Raw genomic sequence first — 24867 nt, 5'->3', positions numbered from 1 at the left:
GGGCATTTGTCTCCCGAATAAGCTAATTAGAAAGCTACTCTGTGGCCTTTTATTCCCTTATTTAGCTTCCAGGAAGGAGGATGTATGAGGCCATCCTCAAAAGATCCTCTTTGAAAAAATTGGGTAGAGGAAAGCAGAACAAAATTGGAGTAACCTGTATTGTGACTCAGGCTCTGATGTAAAATCAGAGAGCTTTGATTCCGTGCCAGTTATTTATGAAGCACATTTTGTGTGTGTGTGTGTGTGTGTGTGTGTGCGTGTGAAAGCGAATGCATGTGCACGTGTGTGTGTTATGTGGGGTGGCTGTACTGCTGCAATATCCCTTTTCTTTGCTAAGTGATAGGACCACCTATGAACATTCATTGATAGCTGTTTTTCTCTCAAAACCCCAAAGGGAGAGAGAGAAAGAAGAAAGCCATCAGTTCCTCTTTAAATGAGGGTGGGTAATTCTAAGACTGTGCTGCTCTCCGGAGCCGTGGGGAGGGAAACTCGAGTACCTTTTCTGGTGAGGAAAGTCCGGAGGAGGCTAATGGGTTTTCAGGGCCCCCTCCCCTTGTCATTCCACCCCCAGGTGCTTGGGAGGCAGGGGAGAGGCTGGGAGCAGGGACCACACTTTCATCTCCCTGCCCTACACTGCTCTGCAGGAATTGGTGCTGAGTGACAGCTGGGGGGAGGCGAGGACCTTTTCTTAAGTACTGGATGACTTTATACCCAAGAGTCCCAGAAGTAGGTGGTGCTGGAGGCACCCTATGCAGGTGAAATCAGTCACTAAGCCGATGCTGCCAGTGGGCGTGGTACAAAGAGAAGAATCCTGCCCTTTTGACTCTTCAAGTTTCTGTGCCTGCTGCTGGAAACGTTGCTTATCTTTCTTGTGTGTGTCTCCATCCAGGAGTCTTAATGCATAGTAGGTAAGCACTTGTACATAGTAGGTAAGCACTGTCTGCTGAGCTGTCTCTGTAGTGCAGGTCATTTATATTCTGTTTTGTTTTATCTTTATATTACTTATATTCTCTCTGTGTTTTATTATGTGCACATGTGCATATAACACGTGTAGTTGTGGATGTTAGAGGTTAGCATCCAGTGTCTTTTTATTTTTGTGACAGGGTCTCTCACAACTTGGAGCTCACTGATTCAGCAAGTGTCACTGGCCCATGAGCTCAAGGACTCCTGTCTCTGCTTTCACTCCTATCCCAGCTAACCCTGCACCATGGTTTTATATGGATACAAGGGATGGAACGCAGATCCTTGTTCATGCATGGATGCATTTTACTGACTGGTACCACTCTCCCTGCCCCGATACAGTCTTAGAAGAAACAGATCAATGTCTATGGACCAGAGACTAGAGATACAAAATGTTGAGACAGAAGCTTGGCCAAAAGATAGATAGACAGAAGGAGTTGATTGGAATGAGAGCTGCTGGTGCAGGAATCCAGACAAAAGGTTCTGTAGGGCAACCAGGACCCCAGGGGCAGGCATCCTGGTTTTAGTGAGGTTGGTGGATCCATGAAATGTTTCATCTATGGGGATATGGCTATACACTGTCAGGCTGACCCTGGATAAATTGTGAGGGGGTAGTTGTGGGGATTCCAGGGAACATGAGAGCTTGCTTTGTTAGAGGTATGTAGTTTGCATAGATGCACCATTGCTTCCCAAGAGCCAGTGGGGCCCCCACACTCGCTGTCTTACCTTGTTCCCTCCTGCCTGGATTTTTTTAGTCTTTTCTTCCTTTTCCAGTGCTGGCTGCTGAGGTGGTAATGGGGAGTGGGGGCTTAGTCCTATATATCCACCAGACATAGTCCATCTGCTGCCCTGCGTGGTCCCCACAGTGGCTCAGTCATTACAACCAACTATATTTTCCAGCTGAGAAAAGTGAGGCACCAGACTAAGATGGTTCCAGAATGAAGCAGGGCTCTGGTACACTACTAATTTTTTTGTTTGTTTGTTTTTTGTAAAGCAGAAAGCTGGGAACTGAGTGAGGATATCTCATTGCTATTCTAGAATTTTCTTCCTTCTTGAGTCTATTTTCCCTACACCATGTCTGTACCCTTTTTTTTGTGCTATCAGCACAGCCAGTGCTGAAGAGAGCCTGCTTCTGCCTTTGAGGGGCCCCAAGGAGGTGATGGTCCTTGGTGCTTCTTGTTTTGTGATCATCCTTAACTCACCTCAACCTAAGAGCTGAACTCCTTTTCTGTCTCCAGATCATGTTCCCCACAAGGACTGGCTGAGCCATTGTCCTCAAAGCCATGTTCTTCAGGGGTATCCGGCCAGTAGTCAGACAGCCAGACAACATTGATCCAGGTTGTGTGGTTTATGCTATTGGTTCTTGGGAACACTATGAGGGAGAGAGGAACTTGGGCTGGACATGTTGGAAGCTCCCTGCGGAAGGTAATTATTGAAGGATCAGATGAGTAGTAATGAAAAGAGGGACTCATTTTTGAGTGTGAGAGCTGTAGGATCAGGGTCTAGGGGATGGAGTGTACGGGAAATAAAATCAATGCAGGATGATGCCCCCAGGATGTGTACAGAAGGGGCAGATGGGAGGATAGAGAAGATTATATGAGTTGTTAAAGTTGTTAGGGGCTGTGCCACATCCTGAGAGGTTCTGAGCTGGGATCAAAACCCTCCTGCCAGGGGTGTGGGCACAACAATAGACTGAATAGTGAGATGGCATTACCCATCACTGCCTGGTATGGCAGCTAAGGGGATGGATCTAAATTCATATCTTAACTCTGTGGTGTTGTAGTGGTGGAGAGTTTGCTGGATCCTGAGTCTGTTTCTTCAGATGGTAAGAGGGAACTCCCAACCCTCCCTATATCATAGTTCCCAGTACCTTTCCCTGCAGGATAACACAGAGTACCCTTCCGTGTGCCATAGTACACAGCATATCTCTTTGAAGCATGGCACCCTAGGGCCCAAGACTTTGGTCTGTATTGCAGTACCTAGCACCCTCCTTCTAGCACAACAACCAAGAAGCATCAAGTACCAGCACCTCCTTGGGGCTCCTTAAAGGCAGAGGCAGACCCAGTACCCTTATCCTGTAGTGCATACAGCACAGAGCTGGACATGCACTGAACCTCACAGCTGCCAGCTGCCGCTTTCATTGGAGGATGCCACTTGGAGGACCAAGCTTGGAGGCACATAAGTACTCATGTCACCTATGCATGTGGAGAAGATGGGCTCCTGGTTAGGAGATAGGTCTCTGGAAGAGTTGAGCGCATGGAGACCTTGCCCTCATTCTCACAGAAAAATAAAATAAAATAAAAAATAGCCAAGCCACCCAGTCATTAAGGCTGGATGAGTCTCAGTGAGGAAGTGAGAGGGAGGGGCCATTCTTGGGAAGGTGGGATTCTCATGGTGGCCTGCCCTGGCCTTCTGGAGACTCCATACCATGAATCTCTAGATTCAGGGTTGGTAGTCTGGGCATAGCTAATTGGGTGTGGACATTCAAATTGGACAGGTGGAAAGAGCACAAAAATAGACCCATGGGGCCAGGCCAGAGGCTGAAAGGAAGGTCAGGACACATGTTGACCAGGCAGAAAGGTTGCGAGCGTGAGGCTCTAGGGAAGGAACCAGCCAGGAGGCTGGCCTGGGACAGATCCAGACAAGTGACAAGTAGGCCTCATCTTGCTCAATGTAAACACAGTTTCCCTTCAAGACCAGAAATAGGGATACTCTGTAGAACTTAAAAGATTTACCAGCCTGTTTCACTGGACTTGGAACAATAAGGTGGTGTTTGCAGCCAGGCACCAGGGGGCACCAACAGTAGGGTGAAGGAAGATTGTGCCTGGGAACTTGGACTTGCCCATGAGGAAGCCGTTCCTCCCATCCCAAGGCCTGGTCACAACATACTAGAGTTACATTCTGAACAGAGTCTTAGTGATGCCGAATGAACAACATTCAGGTGACATGTGACATATATGCACATGGGCACCTGCTATTGTGGAGTCAGCTTGTTGGACATTTTTCTTAAAGGAAAAAAAAGTTACTCAGTATCAAGTGAGTGTGAACGTTGGCTTAGATGAAGCTTGTTGCTTTGTGGGATGGTGCCTGTACCTCGGAGTTGTAGGTTCTGCATCTCCCAGCTGCCATGTTCAAGGCCAGTTGTTTGGTGTTCAGCTTGGAGAAGTCTGTATCAATGAGCACCTTGCCTGGGTCACCCAAAAACAGGGAGGAGCCAAGATCAATTGATCTCTGAAGCCCCTTCCCTGTGGGTAGGTTGGAACTGGAGAAGGCAGTCAGCTCAACTGTCCTGGGCCCTGGCTATGGCCCACCCTTACTGCTGAGTCACCCTAGGGACTGTGACTCAAACTCTCTGAGCCTCAATTTCCCCACTTATAAAAGGGAATACTGGCATTCACAAGCCCTGTGAGAATCACACTTGGCAGCAGTTGAGTAAATGGCCAGCACAGTGGCTGAAACCTCTCCTCAGGCCTGCACCTGAGCGGCCACCTGCCCACATTCCCAGGAGGTTCTACTAGCAGGGCCTTTTGCTGGGCCTTCCCTCCTTTGTGAGGTTTCTGATTTCAGCAGATCAGAACTTAGCCATTTTTTTTTCTCTCCTGACTTCCAGTAGGTGAGATATTAATTTCCACACAGCTCCTACACACAGACGCATCTGGAGACGCATCTGACATGCTCATGCTGAGAGTGTAAGACTGTTGTTGTGGTTCAGGCCTGTGGTTCAGGCCACTGTGTTTGCAGGGCTCAGAGCTGGAGGCCATTGTTAAGGGGACCCCAGCAAGTCTACTCTGGGGAAAGCTGGGGACATTTCTGCCTTAGGTAGCATTCTAGCTGCCTGGAATGGCCAAACCCCACCAACCTGGGTGGGCATGGCCCCTGCACAGGCCCTGCTTTGGTGAGAAAGATTATCTTTCAGGACTCCAAGTTCCAGAGAGGTTATGGGAGTTATCCAAGAGCACTTAGCATTGTAAGTAGCAGAGGTGCAGCAGGCTTTTGGATTTTGGGTTTCTGTCATCCCCCTCCCCTTTTTAATCTTTCTCCCACCATTCTTCTCCAATCATTCTAGGTTCCAAGAGTGGAAAGGATCTGTGTCCCTGAGGACTAGGAGTCAGCCAGGGTCTCTCCTCATCCCCAGCATACTGCTCTCAGCTGGCTTTTCTTAAAGCGCCCAAGGTTTCACTGCAGACGGGGAGCAGGGAGTGCTGCACTGGGTGGCTTTGCGAGGTGGAAGGTGGGGTCTTCATTCTTGCTGGGGGAGGAGGAGGGGAAATGAAGGTGGGTTAGGCTGGGAATGTAAATCACTGGTCTGCTGTTTACCTAACACACTCAGGATGCTGGGTTCCACGCCCAGGATGGCAAGAAGACAGCAACTGAGCGAATGAGCAAGCAAGGAGTGAGCAAGCAAGCTGGACAGACATGGCCTCTTAGGGATTCTTATTCTTGGCAATGATGACCTTTGTCTTTGATGTCTCTTCTGAAAACCCATGGCCTTGTGACATTAGGAGCTCCTTTGCTTCCCACTCCTTCTTGGTCCACAATGTTGTCAGGAATCCTGAAAGCCTTCAAGAGTGAAATGCAATATATGTGATCAGGAGCCAGACTTTGATGTGGGCTGAGTCTGGAGCTTTCCTCACAGGCAGGTGACATCATAGACAGTGCTTCCATCCCAGCAGCTTGGGAGAGTATGCTGTGGTCTTAAAGCCGATGCTTCTTTGCTCCTCCATGAGAACAACAGCAAAGCCATCAGGATGGCTCAGTGGATAAAGGCGCTCACTGCCAAGTCTAAGTTCAAAGCCCAAGACCGACAGGTGGAGGAAGAGACCTAGCTTCTCTAAGTTGTCCTCTGACCTCTACATGTGCTCCCCTATATAAGTCAATACATATAATTAAAGACAACAGGCAAGTGGGTAGTACTGTGAAAAAAGGAGACAGAATGTTTCTGAAGGGTCTGCTCCAGGCCCTCACATACTGCATTAATGCCTTGTGGCACCTTGTGAGGCGGACATCAGCAGCCTCCTTCTAGAAATGCTTCAGAGCGGTATGTGTCTCGCCCAGGATGTTGCAGCTAGAGTGGCAGAGCTGGGACATGAGCACAGGGCAGAGGGGCTGTGGCAGGCTGTGGCGGGCTGGCTCCTGGTGCTGTCTCTCTCTATCTCTTTTCCCTCCCTTCCTTCTTTCTTTCATTCCTCCTTTTTTTAGACAGAATTTCTCTGTGTTGCCTGGCTGTCCTGGATTAAAGACATCACCACCACTAAAGAGTGTGCTCTTTCAAGCCAAAAACCTGTTCAGTCTTCCAGAGCACCACCTTACTCCCTGTCCTCTTATTTTACTCCTCATTGACCCACCACCTGGCCTTATGCCCCTTGGGTGTGAGGAAGGGTGGCAGAGTGCTGTCAGTAAAATGTAGAGGGTTATGGGGGCTCCTGGAGCTAGCAACAGGAAGGCTGGGCTTGCATGTTCTGCAGGTTTCAGTCCTGACTCTGGCTGTGCGAGTCTCAGTCTCTAGGTTTGCAAGTGGGGACAATGGATTTCTTCCCTGGGAGGATGTGTGTTGTGATGGAGACAAGATGCAGTAGGGGCTTTGGGAAGGGCTTGGTGAGTGTCACGTATTACGCTGATAATGTCTCACCAAATCAATCCCAACGCTGCCCTTGTTCCCCAGCCTGAGGACTAGAATGAGTTCCAGTCCTTGCTCTTCGAGGCAGAGCCATCTGGGCCCTATGGACCTACCTTGCCCCTGGTTTCCTGTAGACTCTCCAGGTCTCAGTTCTACTCTGTCACTTGTCAGCTTTAGGAAGTTGCTCCAATGTATTGATTCTCAATGTCCTTGGTCATTAATAATAATCTGGCTGTCAGGCTTTGGTGGGAAATGGCAGGTGGCTATAAGTAAGCTTTTGGCCTACACCGAGCACTTAGTAAGGGTCAGCTGAGATTGTGGGTGGCTAATGAGACTGTCTCTGGCTAGGTATGGGCAGGCTTGGTGTCTGGCCATTTACTTTGTCATCTGGAGAATGGAGCAGTGAGCTGGAGCAGTCTCCCTCAGGCCATATTGAGATACTTGTGGGGAACAGATGGAACAGGGGAACCAGAAGAAGATGTTGGTGCTTTGGTGGCAGGGTACTGCCTGTCAGTGTGCTCAGTGTCTGCTGGGGGGGGGAGGGGCTTACAGGTTGGACTGGAACCATGTCCCATGTGTGAAAACCTGTGAAGGCAGTGCAGCTAAGTGGATTTCCTTACTCTCAGGAGACTGCTGGGGAACAGGCAGGCCCTTTGGCCAGCCGCCCTCCTTGCTGCCTCCTCCCTGCAGGCCAGTGCTTGGCATGAGGTCTGTTTGTCTCCTGAACCCTCCAAGCAGCAGTGATTTAATTACTATAGTGTAAGGAGCTGTGGCTCAAGGCCTTCTGGCAGAGGGGAAGCAGATTTGTCTTCTCACTGGGAGAATAAAAACTGATGGAAGGAAGAGTAATGACCCTTTCCCTGAAGGTTCCAAGGCTGTTAAACTGCTGGAGAGATTTTTTTGGGGGGATAAGGAGAGAGGATCAGGCAGAAGTGTGTGGTGGGGGGAATATACTGTTCAATTTCAGGGCCTTTGCTGCTCAGTCTTGCCTTCTATGAATAATTTAGCCAAGCTGCCTCCGTTTCCCCAGCAATATGGGGAAAAGCCATCTGTCAAGCACCCACTATGAGCTAGATACAGAGCCCCTGAAAAACTTTCTAACCAGGCAGGGAATAGGTACTTTTACCTAACCAACAGATTGCTAGTGACCACCTGTGAGTGGCCAGCCAATTATTCTAGGCACACACAGTAGGAAAACCCACAGAAGACAAAAGTCTTCTCCTGGGGTCTCACATTTCCATAGCTGAACAGTAAAGGACATCAGCTAATTATATATTATGTTTGAAGTGCTATGAAGGAAAAGAAAGCTGGGATAGGAGGGCACAGAGTTCCAAGGGGAAGCTAGTCATCTTAAATAAGTGCTCGGAGGAGGCTTTGCTGAGCAGGTGACATTTGGTGACAATCTGAGGTTGATGAGCAAGCCAGGCATCCTTGGGGATGGAGGTAGGGGACCAGCACCGTGAAGGCCTGGCTCAGGTCAGCTTTTTGACTGCACAGTCTAGATAATCTTGTCCAGTAGAAGCAGAGCAGGAACTATCTTGTCCTTTCATGCTTCCCACTAGCCATATATTTTAAAAAGTAGAATGCATAAAATTTACATTAATATTTTCATTTCATGATATTATAGCAAGATATTATAGTTTCAGTGCATAAGCACTATAAAAATTTTCAATGAGATGTTTTACATCCTGTGTTCTATGCTGTGTCTGGTGTATATGTGATAGCCATCTCAGCCAGACACTAAATCTTCATTGGAAACACTTACCCTGTTTTAGAGTCCATAAAATTTATAGTTAAATAAACATGTTGTTGCAAGCATACTTTAGAGTTTTATAATAAATTAATGGTGAATCAGTTTTAAGTTTACAGTTATTTACTTTGGTACTAGGGGTTGAACCCTGGGTTTTACATGTGCTAGGCACATGTTATACTACTGAGCTATATCCCTTGTACCAGCCATGTCAGTGGGGATTAATGGAACTTGTGACATCCAACAGACACTTCTCAGGAGTGAGGAGCCCCTCGGGTCTGCCTGGTTAAGCCATGGAGAACATGGGGTAATGAGAGGGGGTTGAGGCTGGCAAGGAGGCAGGACTTTGGGCATGTTACCTGGTGAGAGGGTACCAGGTGAGGACTCTGAGCAGAGACCAACAAGGTGGCTTTGGTTTTAGAGTTAGGCACAGACAGGGAAGCACTGTAAGAGTATGGGGACACTCCAGGTGAGGCTAGTAGTGGTCTAGACCCAGAAGTAGCAGCGAGATGATAAAAGTGTTTGGTCCTTGCAGTGTTTGGAAGGGTAGGTTTCTGGTGAGTCTGATGAAGGGGGGAGGTGGGTAGTGGGAGAGGGACCCTAGAAACGGTGTGTGTGGTGCCCCAGAGAGACTTGTACTTGTTCTCATACAAGCATGTGAGAGCCGCACTTAGGTTATAGAAGATTCCTGCGAATCTTCTATGATGGTGAGTTCCCTTTGCAATCCAGAGGACAGTTTGTGACAAGGTTGACATCCTTGAAAACAAAACCAAAGCATGGGCATGATGGCTGAATGGGGTATGAATACTCATGGCTGAGCTTATTACCGGAGCCCAGCCCCTGGAACCCACATGGCAGAAGGGGAGAACAGACCCCTGAAAGTTTTCTTGTGGCCTCCACATGTGTGCCATGGCATCCATAAACCCCCAGCCCCACACAATAAATAAATAAGTGTTTAAAAAACACCCCAAACAAGCCGAGTTAAGGGGCTAAGGAGATGTTTAGTGAGTAAAGCTCTTACACCACCTGTGTGAGGACTCAACTTTGAACCCATATCAAAATGGATACAGCAGTGTGTGCCTGTAATACCAGAACCTCTAAGGCGAGATGGGAGGCAGAGATGGGTATGCAGTTGTGAGCAAAGAGATTCTGTCTCAAACAAGGTGGAAGGTGAGGACCAACACTGAGCTCCAGGACCACACCCATGCCAAGGCACCCCCACCCCATGCAAGAAACAAAATGGCACACACAAACTAAGAACCCAAATCAAATAAGTTATCTGTGCTTACAGCAGCACTAGTATAAACTTCTCAGAGGTCACAGGAAGTTAATAGTCTATTTCTGGGTCAGTCCACATTTGAAGATCAAGTTTCCTTTTTCTGGGCCGACCCAAAAATTTGATGGATGGGATCAGAAGTGACCAGAGACTTGGTTGGTATGTTCAGGAGATGACTGAAATACAGTAGACACCATGGATTCCAAATATTCCTAATTCAACTTCATGGGCAGTGGGGGACAGATTAGTGAGCTTGAAAAGATAGGTTGGAGGTGAGGCCTACATGTTGGAGGTGCCAGTCTCGTGCTCACTAGCCAAATGGCTGTGTCCAAAGCCTATGACTCTCCTGGGGACCTAAGGGAGCATGAGGGGATGACTAGAACTGTTTTATTTGTGAGAGAGGTAGGGAAGGGGAGCAGGAATGGCTTTAGAGGTCTTCTCTGGATCTCTTGGTATCTGATGAGGATCTGAGGGCCTTGGCCTGTGGGCCAGCTCCCCTCATTGGTCAGTCAGGAGTGTTGGGTGTAGGCCTTCCTTCTGTCCCATTCAGAGTTGGACCCTGCCACTAGTTGACCACGTGACTTTAGTAACTTAATCTTCAGCTCTATTTGCCTATTAGTGGTGCAGGTAAGAGTGAGATTAATGGAGTATGTTAACCTATGGCTCAATCAATACTGATTCCTTTCTCCTTACACAAGGCACCTCAGCAGTACCACACACAAGCTCCTTTGGCATTTGGATGGAGAGAGATGGCCTGTATGGGGATGAGGTGCTGATGAGGAATAAGAGGCAGGGAGAAGGTGACAATAGGGAGATCTGGGGTCTGCCTGGCCTGTGAGGCCAGGGTTTCCACCTGAGGACCATCTGCTTTCAGCACATGTGTAGCAGAGCCTGGGGACATATTTGGGCCTCACTACCAGGGAAAGGATTTGACAGACATATAACAGGCAGGGGTCAGGGAAGCAAGGCATTACCTGGTTCCAAACAGCAGAAGTCAAGGAAGCTGGCTTATTACAAGGTATGAAATTGCCATCCTAACTACAGTATGACACTAGTCTGTCTTCTCTTGGATGCTGGATGAGGATTCAGACTTTGTTTTGTTGAGGGTCTCACTATGTAGACCCTTGCTGGTCCAGAACTTGTTGTGTAAGCCAGGCTGGCCTCAAATCCACAGAGATTTACCTGCCTCTGCCACCTGAGTGCTGGGATTCAAGGTATGTGCTACCACCCCAGACCCTCAGGCTTGAATTTAAGTTTTGAATCAAGTTCATGCTCCTCTGCAGTTCTTTCTTTGTTCTTAATCTCTTTGTCTTTACATCCTTGGAGGTTTCATCTGTAGATGGGGCTGGGGTGTGAACCCACCTGGGAGCCTATGAGAAAGACTTTCTCAGGACCCATGTCTCTGGGAGGGTGTTGAATGCCCTGAAACTTGAGTTACAGAGAGTTGTGAGCTGCCATGTGGTTACTGGGAATTGAACCTGGGTCCTCTGGAAGAACAGCCAGCGCTATTAACCAGCACTATTAAGCCATCTGTCCAGTCCCACATCTTGGTCTTTTGTTGTTTCTGAGAAGGGGTGGAGTTGAAGTCTCTATTTAAGAAAGATGGAATTTTCAGGGCTCTTCTGTGTATATCAATAAGAGTCTCAGCTGGTTGAGTGGCAGATTTCCTGGCCTGGGGAGAAGTGGCTGGGGGCCAGCCTAGGTCACACTAGAAGCTGTCTGAGGTTGTATGGATCACTGCTCTTTGGGACCACCTTGGGAAGCAAGTGTACTTAGGCTGAGTTGCAGACCAGCCCCTGGGGATGACAGGTCCAGGAGAGGTCTGTGGGCTCCCTACTGGGAGGACCCTCAGTGATGCTTGTTTGCTTGGTGTTGACCCTGGTGACCCTGGGAACACTGAAATGAACAATGTGTGGCTGAGGGGTGTCAGGCTGCAGCAGCTTGGAAGCATGCAGACTGCCATGAGCTCCGCACCAGCTACTCCTTCCTAAGGGTGTGCTGTGAATCTGAATGTCTGGAGACTTCTCAGACTGGGGCCCGAGTCTGGCTTTCAGGGCTTCATGAGGCAGAAGGGAAAGAGAATTCTGAGCTTGAAGAGACAATTGTGTGTGTGTGTGTGTGTGTGTGTGTGTGTGTGTGTGGCCTGATTGCAGAGGTGGGGGTGAGAGGGAAGAGAGCTGAGGGTCCAAATCAGATTGCCAGATGTTCATAGAGAAGAACAAAGGAGGCAGGTCTCCCTGAGAGCAATAAGGAACAGACTAGAATGGGACAGGAGCATAGGGGCTTTGCACACTTGTAGAAAGGCATGGGGAACACGGCTATAATTACACTTTGGCACAGAGAATAGTAGTAGGAAGAAGCTGGCAGCATGAAGTGAAGGCTTGAACAAGGCTAGAAGCAGTGGGAAAGAAAAGGGTGGGAGGTGATAGGAGAGCACCTGTAGGGCATCCTCCTTCTGGCCTGGGATTACTGAGGCTCTGAGTGAAGGTTGATACAAGTACCATGGCTTGAATAACTCACTATTTTGTTCAAATTCCAGCCCTTCCTTGGAGGACAGGCAGCAGTGAGAAAGCAGCCAGGCAGCCTGCTGTCCCAGAGAGAGGGGTGGCAGAGTGCCCATACTAGCCGGCACCAACTCACACCAGCACTCTGGCTGGGGGCCCTCCTTCTGGAACCTATCAGCGCTAGCTTCCAGCCAGACCTTACGGAGAGGGAGACACCCTCTTCCTGCATGTTTTCAGAGACAGGGGTGGAGTAGCCACAGCATATGGAACCAGTCCCTGTAAGCTTCTTGTAGTAGCCTGGGTAGTGTCTGACTATGCATAGGGCAAGTGGGCAATGGTCAGGGGTCCCTGGGCCTCAGATTGTGTGGGTTTTAGGTGCTCAATGCTCAACCCATGCAGTGCTTGCAAATGAGGCTTCAAGAACATGGATGGAAGGTTCTTAGCTCAGCAACAGTCACTGCTTTTAATTTTCAAGAAGTGGTAACGTACTGAAGAGAATGGCTGGGGGAACGTGAGCTATGGCTGCCATTGAAAAAGAAGAGAGGGATACAGTGGAGATGGCAGCTCTCTCAGGCTGTGGCTCTGGAGGGCTGAAGGAGTGCCAGAGGTCATCCAGTGCAAGCCTGGGGTCATCCCACCTTGGGGTTCATGGATGATTTTTGTTATCTAACTTGGGACCAGCTTTCAAAATGCCAGCATCCCTACCAGCTGTCTCAGTGCAGTGATGAGAGAGGAGGGCAAGTGGGGTCAGCAGGTCAGCTTAGCCTCTGGTCTCGTCTGTGTTACTGTAGACTTTCCTGGGTCCCTAGTGCTCCCTCCATAGGCTGTTCCTCAGAGGCTGGCTGGACCTCTTTCCAGGGCTCCAGTTGGAGTCTTGTCCAGTTCATGGCCAGTTCAGAGAAGAAGGAGTCCTGCCTGGGCTGGCCTGCTTGCACAGATGTTCTCTGTCCTCTGCCCTCTCTGTGTGTGACCTGGACAGATATGGAGGCTACCTGAGGGGCAGTGTCCTGCATGGAGCAGGATGGTGATGCCGCTTTTGGCAGTCCTCAGGGGGATCCCAGGAGATGAGCAGTATGCTGGAAGCAACACAGAGAAGCCGTGCAGATGTGTGGTGAGGTATGGGACAGCGGAGCTGGGTGAGCAGGAGACAGGCCAAAGGGGAGGCCCACATAAGAGCAGAAAGACTACACTCCCTACCTGAATGTGCAGGCAGGGGTGACACTCCAATGCCCTCCTCACAGCCAGTGGTGAGGTGAGGTTGTGTCAACAGCCCCAGTGACTTGCAGACTAACCAGCATCCACCCTTCCTTCGAGTACAATAGTCCCAAAGGGCAGTCCCAAAATGCCTTGATTACCCCCAACAGTGGCAGGGGAAGTGGAGTGGTTCTGGAGCAAACTCTCTCTTCTGCTGGGCCAAATGCCTTTCCCAAATGCCTGATGGCTGTTTTCTTCTGGAATTTGATCTAACCCTGTGGAAAGTGGTTGCAGCCACCTAAGGGCTATGGTGGACTGGGGACTGGGGTGGATTTGTCTATTCTAGAGGCCATGCTGTCTTCAGAGAAATGAAAAAATGAAAAAAACTAACTGAAAGCTGGTCTGCTTTTTACTATGCTCTTGTGAACAAGGTCAGTGATCATTTACTCTTCTCTGGTAGAGGTGGGGTGTAGATGCCCCCCACCCGTCAGGCAAGAATGTGACTAGCTAATGGCCCTACACCCCCAGGTCAACAGAAAGCATCAAGACTGTTCTTGAGTCCTGATCCAGGAGGCCCTGGGTGATTTGAAAGATGAACCCACTTGGGAATGCTTAGATTTGGGAGCCAAGGGACGAGAGAGAGAGAGAGAGAGAGAGAGAGAGAGAGAGAGAGAGAACGAACAAGGTCTCCCTGTGAGATCAAGGTAGAGGAATTGGTGAGTACATGAAGGAAGCACAGATGGCAGCCAGAGGCTCAGGCCAGGGGAGGCATTGTCTGGGTTCTTGGTTCTAGGGAGAGGAGAGCATGTCTTCTCTAGCTGGGGCCTGACTAAAGCCAGCACAGATGAGTTCTGGAAGACCTCCTACCCAGGGTGCTCTGGGGCTAGTAGGCAGCTTTCTGTTTTCCAACTGGGAAGCAAAGGAATCAAGTGTTTCCTCTGGGTTTGAGGTATCACAGAGCACTGGGGAAGGGCCAGGTTTAAGTTTTTCTGCCTTGAAGAACATCAGCATCTCTGAGGACCACCAGGAACACTTTAGGGTTGTCCTGCAGTTATTCAAGCAAGGTCCCTTGCAGGACATGGCTGTGTGTGTGTGTGTGTGTGCGCGTGCGTGCACGCGTGTGTATTGGGAGCAGTGTTTGGCTCCTTTTCTGGCTGAACTCCTTGGAAGGCCTTGTTCCAGGACATTCAGACCAGAGTCCATTTTGGAAATGTGTCCTACTGCAACTGAATGTGGTAATTGGTTAAGGGGGCTCATGGCCCTGTGTGTTAGAGCCCCAGCAGTGACAGCAGAGACTTCTTTTGGTTCACATGATCGCTTCCAAAGGCAGGTGTTCTCCTGTTATCTCAGAACCCATTTGGAACTGGTCAGTAGGCTAAGGGGTGTCCTAAGGGGCTCCTGAGGCTGAGCAACCAGGTTAGGCATAGCCTATAAGCACTCTTCAGAGATGCATGGCACTGGCACCATGTTGGCTGGATACGGAAGTGTTGGCAGGATATAGAGTAGACATAGCAGAGGTTTGATCTGGGTGTTAATTCTGAACAGTTGGTACCAGCTGCCAGAAGAGCTGTGCTGAGAAGGATTCTGAGATGCTATCTGAGCTCAGTGAGAAAAGTGTCGTGATTGATTTGTGATGTCTGTCAGGGCAAAGAGAGATGGAGGGAAGAGGGGATTTGCTTTTGCTGGTGTTGCAGAAGGAATCCAGAGATTCTAGACTGGCCATTAGTGAACAACTCATACTTCTTTGTATCCCAGTTTCCTTATCCCTAAAAATGGGAGCAACAGACTTATCTTGTATGTAGTAAGATGATAGAATTAAGCATTTTATAAAAAATGAAAACATGGAGTGTGGATTTCACTGCTTTGGACTCACTCAGGAGCCCAAAGTGACTTCATAGCCATAACATAGTCTCTACTTCTCTGCTTGCTGTGGGAACCACAGAACAGACATTGTGTCAGACACTTGATTGGCATGACCTGTGACCAGGCCTGTGCCAGGCATATGGGACCATGATACATTCTTGGCTAAAGTGTCAAAGAAGTGTTTGGTTATAGTTCTCACTAGTAGTCACTTCATTTATGCCAATGATTTCCCAAATTAAGATTTGGACACTGTTTCTGTGTGTAATGAGAAAAGGACAGAAATCTCTCTCTAGAATTTTTTTGTCTGACTCTCCATTAAAGGTAGCAAAATTGCTTTATAAAGTCTGAAAGCCTGACAAGATCATGTACTAACAATGTATACATTATGCAAATCTGGGCATAGTCACTTACTTTGCATAATAGATGGGCTGAAGGAGGGCTGGGAAGGGGAAAGGGAAGGAGTGAGGGTGCTTGCCCAGATCTGTGTATATTAGGGGCCCATCCACCCCAAGGAGTTTCCCCTTTCCCTGTTCCTACTTGGCCTTTAGATTACTGGTTCTGTTTTTCCCTGATGGCCAGCTACCTGTCCCTCTGTAGTCACCCTCACCTGCCAGACAGTCACCCAGGCAGATACAACAGGCCTTGTGCTTGCTTCTGGAGCAGGGAGACTTCCCTAAGGCTCATATCTGTCCTGTTGAAGCATGGGACTTGGGTTAGTGACATCTTGAATTATAATTCTTGCCACTTAGTGACTATTTCTGGGATTCTGTGGAGCAGAGGTGGTAAGGTATCTTAGGGGAACATTCCTCCTGATTAGTCTACATTCTCTCTGGACATATTTGACAATTTCTTTGAAAGGTTTTATGCTCTGGCTATGAGGGGTTTCACTTCAACCTTCTGTTTTTCTCCCCACTTCCTGAGCCCTTTCTAAGTGATCCTCTGTCCTGCACCCCCAGGGGCTGGTACCTAGCATTACCATCCCACCTCCCCTGCTAATCTCAGGACTTTGGATTTGACAAGGGCTAAAATTGAGACCAAGGGTATTTGAGGTTTGGACCCAGTGGCTACTCCCTGGAAACCTGTGGATTTGGAGGGTTCAGGTTTAAGGAGTACTGGGAACCATCTGTGAAGGTCAGGCAGATGTGGGAGCTGGGGAGCTGGCCTCCCTGTGTGGTGCAGAGGGTGTATTCTGTGTAGTAGATGGATACAAGAGCCACCTCTGGCAGAGGGTGGACAAGGGGCTAAGTCTGTAAACAGTCTGGGGCTTGGTGTGGTCAAAGCTGCCTATAGCTCCCAGTGCTGGGCCTGTTCCTAGGTTGTATGACTGTGAAGGTAAATAAACATTTCCAGCTTTCCTTGACTGAGTTCCAGCTGTGACTACCTGGCTCTGGAACTCCACGAAATCTCTGAACTTATTGCTCCCATTTTATAGCAGGGTACGGGGAGACTTGGTCTTGTGGCCAGTGAGTGCCCAGCAGTGTTCTAAGGGAGATTTTAAGATTCCAAGGCTCATTCTCTTGAGATTGAGAGTCAGCCCAGCCCTTTGGTGACCAAAGTATAAGCAGAGGGACAGAAGCAAGGAGAGGGGCTAGAACAGAAAACACAGTGATAGGAACATTAAGGACAGTGGGAGACCTATGAATGAGCCATGTCAGGGTGTCTGAGTTGGCCTGGACGTTGGTAAATGGAAGCAGTTCCTGGGTGGGGATGACATGGGGTAGCACCAGGGGTGAGGGGAGGTGAGCAAGAACTTTGAGCAGGGAAATTCCAGAGCTTGACAGACCCTTTCTGCCCAGATGTTGGGGTGCTCTTAGGTGAGACAGACCTGGAATATTGGCTCCTGTCCTGCTCAGAGGGCCATGGCTAGGGCAGGTAAGGAGTGCTCCCTCTCCTGTTGGCCTGTTTGTTAGGCTGGTGCAATGGCATCTCCCGCCTGGGGTTTGGGGCCATCTGACCAGTTTGTGAATTCTTTCTCTCTGGAGTGAGGCTACAGCTCTTCTCACACCCTCTCACAGCCAAGAGTGGGCCCCACAAGCACTGTGAAAGACAGCACTGGACGGATCCTCAAAGACTCTATGGCCAGGCAGAAGGGGAATCTGAGGCCCAGAAAGGGGAAGTGACTGTTTTCATGTCCCGTAGCCAGTGACATAATAATCAGAGGGGTCCTGGTTTCGAGACCACAGGTATCTTTCCTCATATGCTCCACTTTGGGCTTGTGACATTGCCTCCTGGGAATATCAATGCTCTTGCATGTTTTTCTTTGCACCTGGCCATCCTCTTGGGTTAGGTGGCACTTTGTTCTGGAGAGATCTCTCATGGCATCGTCAGCAGATGGAGCAGAATCTACTGATTCTACAACAGCCTGGCCAGGCTGTGCACACACTCTGCTCTCTCAGCCTGCACAGACCCTGTGTTCACCCTAGGTGTTCAAGGTCCTCACCCTGCAGGGGCTTGGGTTAGGGTTGGTGGTGGACTGTATAGAGCAGCACCAGGCATGCAGATCTGAGAGACTGAAAGAGATGAGTGTTTAAAGACTGTGCAGCTTTGGGCAGGTGATTTACCCTGTTAATTTTCTTATGAATAAGGCATGTGATAATAACACCTTTTATAGGAGTGCACAAGCCCTGATGCATACATACATACATACATACATATCTGTTTGTTTGTTTGTTGTGTTTGTTTTTTTGAGACAGGGTCTTTGCAGTCTTTGCTGGCTTTGAACTCTCTGTGTAGACCAGGCTGGCCTTGAATTCACAGAGATCGTCCCACCTCTGCCAGTTCAAGAGCTGGGATTAATACTGTTTGCTAGCTTGCCCAGCCCTTGCTACATTTTGGAATTACCTTTAGGATTAAAAATAACAACAACAACAACAAACCAAACCTGATGTAAAGGGAAGACAGAAACAACAAACAAACAACAGCAAAAACCCTTGATGCCTGTCCCAGAACCTACCTTCTGTTCTCATTGGTTGGGAGTGCAGCCAGGGAGCTGGGAATTTCCCAAGCTCATTGGGTTTTTCTAATGTGCAGCAAAGTTTGGGAACCCCTATCACATATCTGTTGGTGATTAAAGGGGATAATGTAGTCTCCTGGTGGTGATTAGCATTCCTCTCACTGCATTTAATGTGGGCTCTGTTAAGAGAGGGAGGAAACAAACAAACAAACAAACAAACAAAAACAAAACAAAACAAAGAGAGGGAGGAAGGACAGGAGGGTTTTCACTTTTCCTACTATGGGTTTGTCCTCAGTGGCCAGCCTTTCCCCAGAAGAGTGTGTCCCTCGTTCCTGCTACTGTCTCTGTCACTTTAGGGACAGGTTTAGCCTCCCTGATAGCCATCCTGGTTATGATTAGATTGGATGCACAGAGGGGAGCTGGGATGCGCTCTACTCCATGGCAAGGTGGTCAGAGAGGCCTGTCCTGAGTCTCCTCCTGAGCCTTCAGGATGGCTGATAGAATCATAAGCAGATGTTTGCTGTATCTTTGAAATGTTCTTTGCTGTTGCCTGGCACCAGCTGAGGCTGTGAAGGAAGGCACATTTCCCCAGACTCTTCTGTTGTCCTGACAGGAAGTTGTGCATCAATGGGCTGACAGGAAGAAAATGGCTCCACTGCTGGGAGAGTTTGATGGGGGCTGAGGGAAACGGTAGAATCCTTTGGTCCACAATGAGGACTCTCTTTCCTCAGGCAATTCCCCTGTTTTATTTTCCTTTCAGTGACAAAGATTAGATCTGGCTAATAAGGAGGTAAGAGAGGGAAGGGAGGGGGGCTCCGTGCAGGTGCTGGTGGCAAGCTGCCCTCAGCCTTAGTCAGTGTCAATCCTCCCAGCCCCCTGCCTGGGGGACTGACTGCTAGGTGACTAAGCATTTTGTGATCTCCAATACTTTTCGCTCTGTCTACCAACCTTACCTGTGCAGATGCCTTTGATTTCTGTTTCTTTTTAAGCCTTCCTCAACCCCACAGTGAATCTTTTAATAGCATAGGCCTTTTGGATCTCTAACCAATCAGTTGCCAAAGCCTATCCAAAGTACACCCAGAATAGATGTTTTTAATAAAATATATCACCTTTAAGCCAGCATAAACCTGTGAAATTTGTACATTTCTTCTGGAGCAGCTCTACAAATTTTACAATATTGAAATTACCACCCAGTGACCTTTCAGAAAATACTAGATAAATTGCAAGTGATAAATAGACAAGCTAAATGGACTAAGCACCGTTTCTAGTGAGTGTTATTCCTGGTGGGCTTTTAGCCTGGGTCTTTGAAATCCTTGACCCTGACCCCTCAACTCTCATCCTATCCAAGCCCAGGGAGTTGCCCTGGGCCTTGCAGGCCTACCTGCTGCTTTGCTCCTGGCAAAGAGTTGATGGCATGGTGCAGCTCTGAGAAACAGTTCTGGTCGGTGGCCTGTGGCACCTTGTCCTGGCTGTCTCTGTGCTCTATCATTCAAAAACACTTCCACCCGTGCTCAGAGCCCTCATCCTGGGGCCCTGGGGGGTGGCTGAGAACTGCTTCCCTGGACAATGGCAGGAAGCCCCCGGCCTTGCCAAGTGTGAGCTGAGCTGTGGCCTGAGCCCGGTGACACTCCGTGCCCAGGCTAGTCCTCCGTCACCTGAGTGTGATGGTGCACTCTGCTTAAGTTGTCGTGTGTACCCCGCTAGTCTCTGCTATAACTCTGCAGTATGGCTGTATCTTCTTGCTTGCTAGCTGCTGGTCCACAGGGGGTGGGAGCAGGGTAACATCTTGTTTATGTTTCGTGTAGGGAAAGCCATTTGAAAGGCAATAGTCTGTGAAAACATCACATCAGTGGAACCCTCAGAGGGTCTTCTTGGTTATTCAGTGTTCTTGTGGGTTACTGTGTCTCTTGGGCAGGGCAGGGGGCCTTTTGCTTTGCTTCCTAAGGGCTGCTAATTGCAGCTGACTCTGTGGTCATGGTCATGTATTTATGAGTTCATTTCATGGGTAAGTGAGCTTGTTTGCCAGCCTGGCTGCTTGGCTATCTCCATTTGATGACCCAGGTAAGCATCAGGGAGCTGGTCTTCAGGTCGCTTGGATTCCCATCACTGTTTCCCTGTGAATTACTATATCACCTGGCTCAGTTTTACCTGAAACCCAACTCCCCTCCCAAGTGGAGAGAGAATTAGAGGTTACAGCATGTCCAGAGCAGTCTGGCCTTTCCACAGGTGAAGCAGTTGCCTGAGGCCCAAGTGGTCAGAGTTCACTCCTTTCTTAACTTGACAACTGAGTCTACCAATATTAGTGACATTTTTTTTTTTTTGCTCATATCTCAGGCAGAATGCTGGGTTTCTGGAGGAGGTGGAGAGCCAGGAAGATAACAGACACCTGGCTTGTGTGTGTGTGTAGTGTGTGTATGCACACAGGTCCAGGATCCAGGCACTAGGTCTCACTTCTAGGCCTGGGTTCTGCAGCTAGATGACTGTGACCTGGGCCTCAGTGTCCTGGCCTGTAAGATGTGAGGCGCCTGTCCCTGCCCTGAGATGCCATACTCAGCATCTCCCTCTTTGGTGGCCATCTCTTTATTTAGTATTTGTCCCTCTACCTCTTGCCATATGACTCTATCTCCTGGCTTTACCATAACCAGCAGCTGGTGGCAGCTGGAGCCAGAGGGATGACTCTGTTGGGAGGAATGTAGCCCCCTTACTCTGCAGCCTGCTGGCTTTCTCCCTCTGACCCGCCCCAGCATCCTGGGCTCCCACCATTCACACCCTGGGCCCAGCTGGGTTTCTTCATCAAAGTAACCACTTCCTGTGCCTACAATGCTCCACCTGGCCTGCGAGTGACAAGAGGCAGCTGGTTGGTAGCCAGTGACGTCTTTGTGGAGAAATGACAGTGCACTTGGCCCATACTGTCTTTTTTCATTTGCTGACTTGGGTTTTAAAAGCTCAGCTGTTGTCTGTAAACTCCTGCCCAGGGAATTACCTCTGAAGGCCTCACTGGCTCAGTGCTCCCTATCCCAATCAAGCGCTCCTCCAGGGCAAGGAGCCCTGGAAGGATTGGCAAGGCTTTCTGTTTTCCTTGGTCTCTGATCACAGCTGTTAGAGCTAAAAGCTTAAATAATGGATGGTAAACAAATAAGTATCTGTTTAGTCAGTGGGATGGGGAAATTAAGGTGACTCAGTTCTAAATTCCTAAGTGTTACTACCTGGAAGACCATTTATATGGAGTAACGCACAGCTCCTCTCTCCTTGGGAATCAGCTTTTGTCATCTAGCATTAGGTCTTGTGCAGGGCAAGGGGACAGAAGGACAGATGAGCTTCCCTCCCTTTCTCCCTACCTCCCTTCTTCCTCCTTCCCTTCCTTCTTTCTCCTTACCTCCTACCTCTGCTGACCAGAGTAGCAGGCCAGGGCCTATGGGACTCTAGCAGTTTTATCTAGACTTCATTCTTTAGCTGGCAATCTTAAAGCATGTTCCTGGAAAACAGAAATAGTGCAAAAGGGAAGCAGTGTGGGGGAGGAGCCTGAGATGAAGGTGGAGGAGAGAGATGGGAGAATTCCCATTAGAGAGTATGTCTCCAACAATGCCACAGTTCCCCAAGGCCACAGCCTTGGGCAGCAGGACGAAGAAGGAAGTACGGGTCTGCCTTTTTTCTCAGCTCTGCCCGGCGGGTGCCTCAATTTTATCATGTTGGTTTGGTAGTTTGTTTGTTTGTTGTTGTTGTTTTTTGAGACAGGGTCTTTCTATGTGTAACCGTGGCTATCCTGGAGCTCACTGTATAGACCAGGCTGGCCTCAAACTCAAGGTGATCTACCTGCCTCTGTCTCCCTGGTGCTGAGGTTAAAGCCGTACACCACCCTCCTGGCTAGTTTCATCATCTGTAAAGACAGGTTTTGGATGGGTGATACAGATATTTGCTTAGGTCTGCACTTCTGAGAGTGGTGTGAGGTCGATGGACTCAGGGCAGTGAGTCAAATAGAAGGCACTCAGGTGTATACTGGTTTTTCTTGGCTTCTCTTGTTTCAACACCAGGAGCTAACTGGTGGGTCCGGTAGGAGCCCTGTCACCTCTTCACTTGAGATAGGTGCCTTCCAGATGCACTGCTAGATGGTGGAAAGTTCTGGGTCTCCAGGTTTGCATATTTTTCTGATCTGGACATACTGTTCTTAGAGTTTCTCAATTGTTTTTCTTTCTGTCAGTGAAGCTTTCAGGGCAAAGGGCTCCTGAGTCTGGCACACATACCCTCTGATACACTTGCCTGGCTTCCTGTTAAGCCTGACTCCAGGTGCCTGTTGGTCATCCCAAGTACCCAACTGTGGGGCTACTTCAAAGCACACCTCAATGCATTCACACTCACTGACCTACAGAGAAGACTTGACAATGTTTTGGCAACATTGGAAGAATTGGACCTTTCATCCTGTGGCTTTAGCTAATTGCTTAAATGTTCTGGGCCTCTGGTTTTCTATCCATGAGATGGGAGCAACTTGCTGTATCTCCGAAGGAGGGAATAGAAAATTGAGAAAAAACAAAACCAAACAAAACACATAAATAGGAAAATTGTAAGCCAATGTCTAGAACACAGTGTTCAATATCAAATATTTTCTGATTGTTAGCCTTTGACAGGTCACCAGTCCTGTGCTGAGAAATGCAAGCCAGCAAGGGTTAAAGCAAGCTAGGCTCACACTATAACTGTCCAAAATTGATGTGATAAACTTTAAAGGAGTGACATATAAGTGCAATTAATCCAGGCAAAGTGACACTGCCTTGCTAAAAATAGTGTCTACTAATAATTACTTTGATCTAGCAAATGATGCCTGTCTGTGAGCCTGGCTGGGGCAAGACAGGCAGAGGGTCTGCTAATGCAGTAGAAAACTCCTCTCTTCTACAAGGTAGAGGAGGAGGGAAAGGAAGCCCATGTCTCAGGCCTCTGGCAGCAAATGCAGTGCAGATGAGCAGGTATCTGATTCACTGTCAGGGATCGTATAATGTTACTATTCATATTAATAACTGTGCCAGGCACAAACTAGGCTATTTGGATTAACAGCGAGTATGGACATCCTGTGTCTGGGCTGAGCTGTGAGCTCATGGAAACTTTTGATTGTTAGAACGTGTTCACATTCATCTCTGGTCTTCCTCACAACAATCCTGGAAGAAAAAAAAAAGAGATTTTGCTATTACTAGTATATATTAAAGACATTAATAGGGCCTAATGGTCCACCTGTAGTTTTTGGACTGGCTTCTTAGGTGGCTAGCCTCCTGAAGGTAGAGGCAGCTGGCTGGGATCAGAGAGCTCTGTGGCCATGGAAACAGACGATGGAGCAGAGGGAGGGCTCAGTCAACCTGGCTTCTGCAGAAGGGGAGCAGGTGTCAGCAAGAGCAGAGTGGCCTTAGCATGGCCTCTATCTGGGTTCCTACAATCTTGCACATGGATTTAGAAAGCATGGGCTTGGGGTTAGCTGGGCGTGGTGGTAGAGGCCTTTGATCCAACACTCAGAGCAGGCAGGCCCTGTGAGTTTAAGGCCAGTCTACATAGTGAGTTACAGTCTAGCCAGGGATGGATATATACATATATATATATAGATTATACATATATATGTATGTATATGTATATGGTATAATATATATAGAGCAATATATATATATATATATATATATATATATATATATATATATATATATGAGAAAGAGAGACAGAGAACTTGAGGTTAGAGTCTAGCCCTCCACCTCCCAAGTAACCTTGGGAAAACTTCTGAGCAAGTACTTTACACCTTGGTTTCTCCAATTGTCAAGTGGCAACACCAATTCCTTTTATTTGTTTATTTATTTATTTTAAGACAGCTATCCTTTCTGGGTGGTGGTGGTGCGCACCTTTAATCCCAGAAAAGGCAGGTAGATCTCTGTGAGCTCTAGGCCAGCCTGGTCTACAGATCGAGTTCTAGGACAGCCAAGGCTACATAGAGAAACCCTGTCTCAAAAAACCAAACCAAACAACAACAAAACAACCTCCAAACAAAACCAAAAACAACTAGCTAGCCCCAGGACCTGCTGGGAAGCAGTTCCTCAGGAGCTCCTTGTGTGTTTGAGATCGGAGGGTTCCCAGAAGCATGGGGGCCTCTTCATGGACCCCAAAGCTGTAGACTGTCTATCATTGCTAGACAGGGTTATATTCAGGCCTGTAGTTCTTTGTTATTTTTTTTTAAAGTAGTTTATATATTTTAAATTTCATGTGCAATGGTGTTTTATCTGCATGTATGTCTGTGTGAGGGTGCTGAAACTGGAGCTCCTTGGACCTGGACTTATAGACAGATGTGAACTGCCATGTGGGTGCTGGGAATTGAACCTAGATCCTCTGGAAGAGCAGCCAGTGCTCTTAACTGGTGAGCCATCTCTTCAGCCCTTGTGGTTCTTTTTAGGGGGTAGGTTAATGACTGTCTGACGCTCTGTGGTTAGCTTTCATTCACACTAATGTGTAGATTTGTGGAGGTGGCAACAGGGACACGGGCTACCAAAGCCTAGAGCTTGCTCTGTGACTCTTCACTCTCACTGTGTTTTTGGACCATGGAGTTCTTCAGCCTGGATAGTTTTGCTAAGCCTTGTTTCACTGTGTACTTGTTTCACTGTGTTTCACTGTGGGGATTCCAGTTTCCAACATGGTAGATTCTTGAGTATCCCTGATCTTGTCCCTTGGGTGCCTGAGGTTTCCTGAAATCGATCATGTAGACACTCATGAATGTTGGAGGTGCCTTCTTGA

At 48.4% G+C, this 24867-nt stretch overlaps 1 protein-coding gene across 2 annotated transcripts in view; it reads left to right on the top strand.

The window, feature by feature from the left end:
* Kcnn3 (potassium calcium-activated channel subfamily N member 3) overlaps positions 1 to 24867 on the top strand; it is a 147069-nt gene that overhangs the window by 5902 nt on the left and 116300 nt on the right. The gene's annotated exons all lie outside the window — the stretch shown is intronic.

This window comes from Meriones unguiculatus, chromosome 1 (assembly GCF_030254825.1).
Source record: "Meriones unguiculatus strain TT.TT164.6M chromosome 1, Bangor_MerUng_6.1, whole genome shotgun sequence".
Lineage (NCBI taxonomy): Eukaryota > Metazoa > Chordata > Mammalia > Rodentia > Muridae > Meriones > Meriones unguiculatus.
Note: the sequence above shows the minus strand (reverse complement) of the source record. Positions and strands in the feature narration are given on the sequence as shown.